At 45.2% G+C, this 7,393-nt stretch overlaps 2 non-coding genes across 2 annotated transcripts; one reads left to right on the forward strand and one right to left on the reverse strand.

Annotated features, from left to right (window-relative positions):
- The first annotated feature begins 1,223 nt into the window (after window positions 1-1,223).
- LOC120268147 lies at window positions 1,224-1,330 on the forward strand. Its single transcript, XR_005538817.1, has one exon. It is a non-coding gene; the product is annotated as a small nucleolar RNA R71 (small nucleolar RNA).
- A 2,758-nt stretch (window positions 1,331-4,088) lies between these two features.
- Window positions 4,089-4,195, reverse strand: LOC120268055. The gene has a single exon (XR_005538725.1). It is a non-coding gene; the product is annotated as a small nucleolar RNA R71 (small nucleolar RNA).
- Between the last annotated feature and the right edge of the window lie 3,198 nt (window positions 4,196-7,393).

The following is a 7,393-nucleotide window of genomic DNA, read 5'->3' on the forward strand; positions in this document are numbered from 1 at the left end:
TCTTCTCCAAAATGACCGAGCAATTTCCCGTGAGTGCAACTGTGCCCTCTTCTTCCAATTTTCTCTTGTTTGTTAGCAATTCCTTCAAAAACGTAGCATACTTGGGCATTTGAGTTAAAGCTTCCACAATCGGGATGTTTATGTGGAGTTACTTGAAGATGTTGACAAATTTTCTGAATTGAGCATCCTCCTTATCTTGCTTCAATCTAGCCGGATAGGGAATTGGAGGTTTGCATTTAGACGGCTTTGATGAACCCTTTTGTGGGCTTTCCTTATCTTCACTCTGCTTGCTTTTCTCGATAACTTTCTCCACTATGTTAGGGGCTTCCACTTCGGCTACCCTAGCCTCCTTGACACTTGGGTCAACTCCGACCCTTGTCTCAACTTGTTTCCCGCTTCTAAGGGCAATGGCCTTCAAGTGCTCTCTTGGGTTCTCCTCAGTGTTGCTAGGAAGACTGCCTGAAGGTCACTCAGAATTTGCTTTAGCAAGCTTCCCCACTTGGTGTTCAAGTGATTGTACAGATGCTTGAAGATTTCTCAAAATGGAGCCTATCTCATTAAACTGCCCGGCATGTTGAGCAAGCTGAGCATTCACCTTACTGAACTGAGAATCCATAATGCTGGTTATGCTATTAAACCTTGATTCAATGTTGATCATGAACTTGGCAAGCACATCTTCAGTAGTGAACCTCTTCTCTAGTACTGGTTATTGCATTTGGGGACCTTGTGGAGGTGGTGTAGCTTTTTGTTGTTGCCCCTGATTCCATGAAATGTTTGGGTGGTATTTCCACCCCGGATTATAAGTCGAGCTGTATGGATTCCCTTGAGGCCTTTGTCCCCCAATATAATCAACATTCTCTATTGAGGCGACGGAGGAACTAGCAATAGGACATTGGGCGACTCCATGCCCTCCACCAGAAGTGCTACAACTCATCACCGACTCTGACTTCGTGCTACTACCCATGAGCATGTCTAGCTTCCGAGACAATACATCTACCTTTGTGGCAAGAGCATCATTAGCACTTACTTCATAAATTCCGGCCCCTTTTTGTGGTGCAACTCTTGAGGCCCAATGAGACTCATTGCTTGCCATTGATTCAAGGAGTTGCTCGGCCTCATCGGGGTACTTGTTACTAAGAGATCCACCCACTGCTGCATCGATTAATTGATGAGTTGCATAATTCAGCCCGTTGTATATGATCTGAACCCGCATCCAAGAAGCAAAGCCGTGATGGGGGCATCTTCGAAGGAGATCCTTAAATCTTTTATAAGCTTCAAATAGAGTCTCCGATTCTCCTTGTTTGAAGGATGAAATTTCTTGCCTTAACTTCGCCGCTTTGCTTGGAGGAAAATACCTTCCCAAAAATTTTTCAACCATATCTTTCCATGTCTTGATCGATCCTGGTGGTAAGGATGTGAGCCACCGATATGCTGCATCTCTCAAACTAAATGGGAAGAGTCGAAGCCGGATCGCATCATCTGTCACTCCATTTATCTTGAAAGTGGAACAAATTTGGAGAAAACGAGCAAGATGATCATGAGCATCCTTGATAAGTGCTTGTGCGATATGAATGCGAAGCATTCATTCCTTATGTTGAGCATTACTTTTCTCAGGTTTTTACATTAATATGTGTGTTTTTATGTTACTTTTATGCAGATAGGGTTGTGAGGCCGAGTATGAAGGAAATAGGCCAATGTGGATCATAATGCACCTATTTTGGAGGAGATCTTGCTAAGGTTCAAACGCGAAGACATAGGATAGGTGTGAGATGCTAGAGTGTGTGCCAACCTCCTCGCATTCGAGAGAGTACATCCATTTGGATGGACACAAAGGCAGGCACACTCGAGCATTCCGTCTTATGCATACAAGAACAAGAGCCCCACCAACATATATATCATTGAAAAAGCAAGTGATTCACGACGTGAACGTGTGCCCGTTTGCATTACCCCTATGAAAGTATGGAATTGGGAAGTTATTCAGGTCGAAGACTGTAGCAGAGCACTGCAGCAACAATATAGCAATTACTGTAGTAGCACTGTTCACAGACGGCCGAGAAATCAGAGAGACAGTGAATCCACACGGGTGTGTGGAAATTATCCACGCCCGTGTGGAAATTCCGCACGGGCGCATGTACCGTCCACGGCCGTGGAGTTGCCCGATTCCAGCCCTATTTAAAGCCGATTCAGCCATGATTTTGGTATTCTTTTCTCTATCCTTTCCCCAACTTGTGAGAGGGCTTCGGCTAGGGTTTCGAGGGGTATTGGCCAAGGTTTTGGAGAGGTTCTACGGCTCCGACATCGTGATTCCATTAGGAAGAAGGTTGGTAGGGGAGCTTCGATCGAGTCGTATCCTATACCGGACGACGGAATCCTTGGACGACGAGTAGAGGACTTTCCACAAGACCATTGACACGACCATCGAGGATGTTTCTTTATGGATTTATTGCTTTTACATTCGATTTCTTTGATTGTACTTAGCTCCATGGAGAGCTAAACCCCTAGTGGGTACTTGGGTAATTGTGAACCCTAGGATGTATTCGTTTCATTGAACTTCTTTATTATGCTTTCAATAAATTGATGTTTATTGTGAGTTCCAACCTTGAATGCTTGATTGTATGAACATTTCCCCTAGAGTGATACTAGGGTTGAGAGTTCTTGTTGGTAACCTTGTGAGTGAGTGATACACCACAAGCGTTAGACAAAGCTAGGTTGGAGAGGGTTGAGAGGGTGAGTCGAGAGGTACAGGAGCGTCTCCTTTCCCCTTCGACGTGATAGATTCTACCTCCATTCCTTGAGTTCTTTGCGGCCATAATAGAGTGAATGGTCTAAGGGATGAACCTCCGCTGGGGCCTAGTTGCGCGTGCAATGTAGTGAAGCGTTGAGGGAATCTTAGTATCTAGGGCTTAATTGTGGCTAGGGACCTTTCGCCTGGACCAATGGGTTAGGTCTATAATTAGGAAGCGATTTATCACTTGGAATCCCTAGAGCTCATTGCAACTTTATTCGAGTGCGAGGTTGAGAGGTTATTTAATCTCTCCTCCGGGACATGAATAGAGTTAGGCATAGTTGACCTTAGATTTGGGACTATGTATGTAAGGATTTCCACGACTCACCATTGCATTGATTAGGAAGCATAATAAAGAGTTCTTGCACTTGAAACGATTTTGCTAGTTGAAGCATCATCCGAGTACCCCATCTTTATCGATTACCTTGCCTCCTCCTTACTTTTGCTCTCTTACTTGTTGCTTTTAATTTCTGAGAATTGAATCATTACCACACTTATCATTGTTGATACTCCACATAGCTAAGAATCGAATTAAGTGTATTTACTCCCTACTCCCTGTGGATTCGACCCCGCTCACCCGGGATTATTACTTCGACAAACCCTTGCACTTGCGGGATATACGCAAGGGGATCTTGTCAAGTTTTTGGTGCCGTTGCCGGGAAGTTAGGCGTTTAGAGATACTTTGTACTTTGTTTTCTTAGCTATTTCACTACACATTCTATTCGATATCTTCTTATTCTATCATTGTTCTGATTTTTTTTTCTGTACTTTTTGTGCAGCTCCAGGTTATAACCCGAAGGAATCCATCAATATTGATTGAAGGAGACCCTGAGCTTGAACGTACACTTCGAAGGAAAGGGAAAGAATCTGTACAAGAACAACCTAATCCAGCTGATTTGGAAGTAGAAGGATCTGACAACATGGCAGAACAAAATGAGCAACAACGGACACTATCCGATTATGCCAGACCTTCAGTGTTGGGGACACAATCGAGAATTGTGCGTCCCCCAATCACAGCTCAGAATTTCGAGCTAAAGCCAGCATTCATCCATATGCTGCAGCACAATTCAACGGTTTGGCCGATGAGGATCCAAACAGTCATATAGAGAGCTTCCTCGAGGTGTGTAACATGCTAAAGATAAATGGTGTGACGGATGATGCCATCAAATTGAGAGCCTTCCCATTTTCCTTAAAGGGGAAAGCAAAGCAGTGGCTACACTCATTACCTAGGGCATCAATCACTACATGGGAGGAGATGGTAGAAGCTTTTCTAGCCCGTTATTTCCCTCCCGGAAAATCAGCAAAGGTTAGGAATGAGATCTCATCCTTTATGCAGTTGGAATTGGAGTCTCTATTTGAGACATGGGAACAGTTCAAGGAACTCCTGCGCAAGTGTCCGCAACACGGATTCCCGGAGTGGATGATTGTTCAAACCTTCTACAATGGTTTGAACCCAAGTACAAGGCAAATCTTGGATGCGGCGGCAGGAGGTACCTTAGGTAGCAAGGCCCCTGACGAGGCTCGTCAATTGATTGAGGAAATGGGGTTAAATAGCTACCAGTGGAACGCTAGAGAAAAGAAAAAGGTGGCCGGTCTCCATGAAATTGATGCGGTAACTTCATTGGCGGCCCAAGTGGAGAGTTTGAGTAAGAAGCTAGATCTTATAGCGTCGAATAGAGTTGTGGCCGTGACAAATTGTACCGGTTGTGGTGGAGGACATGCTCCTTCCGATTGCCCAATCGTCATAGGTGATGTTTCTTCAGTTGAGAATGTTGACTTTGTAGGTAATGGAATGAGACCTCAAGGGAATCCATACATCAACACCTACAATTCAGGTTGGAAGAATCATCCCAACTTTTGATGGAGTAATCAAGGACCACAGAAGACCATGGGGCCATCGGGGTTCCAACAATAACAACAAGCCCCTCAAGTGGAAAACAGAATTTCAGGCTTGGAAACCCGAATGACGGATTTGGAGAAGCACTTGGCTAGATTTGTTCAATCGGCAAATACAAGGTTTGAATCAGTCGAGGCTATACTTCACAATCACACCGCCTCCTTGCACAACCTTGAAAATCAAGTGGGGCAAATTGCGAAATCTCTTTCCGAAAGGCCACATGGAAGTTTACCAAGCAACACTGAAACCAACCTGAGAGAACATGTGAAGGCGATCGCTTTGAGAAGTGGTCGTGAGGTTGAAGGGAGGCTTCCGAGTGAGAAGCCAAAAGAACACGCACCCGAGGTAGTAGAGGTTGAGAAGGGAGCAAACAAAGAGAAAGAGGTGGCACCCCCACCTTTCAAGCCAAGCATCCCTTATCCCTCTAGATTAAAGAATGACCAAGGGGATGAACAGTATAAGAAGTTCCTGAGTTTGTTCAAGCAACTCCACATCAACATTCCTTTTGTTGAGGCTTTGGCTCAAATGCCTAATTATGCGAAGTTCCTGAAAGACTTATTGACCAACAAGAGGAAATTGGAGGAGAGTGCTTCAGTGGTGCTTGATGCTTCATGCTCGGCGGTGTTACAAAAGAATATGCCGAATAAGAAGAAAGACCCGGGAAGCTTCATTATTCCGTGTAACATTGGCAACTTAGGTGAGGAAATGGCATTGGCAGATTCAGGGACAAGCATCAACGTCATGCCATATACTTTCTTCCAGAAGCTAGGCTTGGGTGAGCCTAGGCCTACTCGGATGACTTTACAATTGGCGGACCGAACGGTACAACATCCGAAAGGCATCATTGAAGACATGCTTGTCAAGGTGGACAAGTATATTTTTCCGGTTGACTTTGTAGTGCTAGATGTTGATGAGGATGCAGATGTACCCTTGATACTTGGGAGACCATTCTTGGGGACTTCCCAAGCATTGATTGACATGGACGGTGGAGAGCTCACGTTGAGAGTCGGAGACGATAAGCTCACTTACCACCTTGCTGAAGCCATACGGCATTCTCTCAATTTTGATGACACTTTGTATTTTCTAGACACTACTGATGAGATTGTTGATGAATATATACAGGAAATGTTCAACCCGGATCCGTATGATGGTTTGTTCGACCAAGAGAAGAGCAATGAAGAAGTAATGATGCTTGGTTCGACTGGAGAGGAAACATCTACCCCGGGAATCTTGAAAAAGGTGCTCCGAAAAATGAAGAGGGCTCGAAGATGCCACCGAAAATGCCCCAAGACTGTTGGAGACGTACATGAGCCAAGAAAGTTGGACGAACCATTGTTAGGTGGTCCGAAGCCCGATAGTACACCCTCTACCCTCAAGAGACTTTGCGCATCATGCTTTCAAGTTATGGGTAAGAGGGCAACCTTCATTCATGAACCCCCGTGAGGTAAGAAAGATACGTCAAGCTTAGTGACGTTAAACAAGCGCTTCTTGGGAGGCAACCCAAGTGTTTACTGTTTTCGTACCTTTTAGTTTAGTTTGTTTGCATGAATAAATTGTTAAGTGTTGGTGTTTCAATTTTTGAGTGCTTGTGCTGTGATTTTATTGTGGGTTTTTAAAAGAAGTCATTGTATGTTTTGTTGAGAATTGGCGAAGTTTGGTCATTTGAGTTCTATTTTGTGTTTTTATCTGGTATATCTTACACAATAGGGCAGGCTCTGAGTGTGTAAATATGTTCAGACTAGTTCTGCAGAGCCTGCAGGTTTTTCTAAGCCATCCAGAGAAAACATACGGGCGTGTGGAAATTCCACACGCCCGTGGGTGTGTACTGTGAACTCTTCTAGAGAGGGCACAGGGGCATACGACTGCCCCTGTGATGACCATGCGACTGGCGCACGCCCGTGGGTAATTTCCACACGGGCGTGTGCCTTCCTGTAGAGTTGGGCAGATTTTCCCAAGAACACAGAGGGGTGTGGACTCGCCCCTGTGGTGACCTTGTGAACCACGCACGGCGTGGGTAATTTCTGCACGCCCGTGCGAAACTCTACAGGTTGCTCCTTCCATCCCGAGAAAACACAGGAGCGTGCGGCCGCCCCTGTGAGTTTAGGCATGTGAATGCCCACGCCCGTGGTGAATTTCCGCACGAGCGTGTGGAAGACTTGATATCTTTATCGAATGTCCAGGGAAGCCACAAGGGCGTACGTCTGCCCCTGTGGGTCTGGCGCACAGGCGTGGATAATTTCCGCACGCCAGTCAGAGATCGTTCTAAGTCAGTGAGAGTTTTTTCCGAGAGCGCACAGGGGCGTGCATACGCCCCTGTGGAGCTTTTGAAGTGAGGCACACGGGCGTCGGGAATTTCCACACGCCCGTGTGGATGTACAGAACGTTAAAAGTCGCGAGTTCTGTTTAAAAAGGGGATGAGTTCTCTCCTTCTTCATGACTCCTTTTCACTTGAAAACACTCTCACAACATTCTCCGAGTCCATTGCGCCAGTTTGGTGGGATTTTAGCAAGTTTTCCAGCCGGCTCTCTATTTTCTCATTTCTCCTCGTCGGTAAATTCATTTTCTTCATCTTCTTCTTCAATTCATGATTTCTATTGATTAATCTGGTTAACAATGCTTCGTTTCTTCAATTGGAACAATGATTTACGTTTAGAACGAAGTTAGACATATTATTGAGTTGTATTTTTGGATTGTTGATACCTGGGCGTGCG

Source organism: Dioscorea cayenensis, chromosome 8 (genome assembly GCF_009730915.1).
Source record: "Dioscorea cayenensis subsp. rotundata cultivar TDr96_F1 chromosome 8, TDr96_F1_v2_PseudoChromosome.rev07_lg8_w22 25.fasta, whole genome shotgun sequence".
Classification (NCBI taxonomy): Eukaryota; Viridiplantae; Streptophyta; class Magnoliopsida; order Dioscoreales; family Dioscoreaceae; genus Dioscorea; species Dioscorea cayenensis.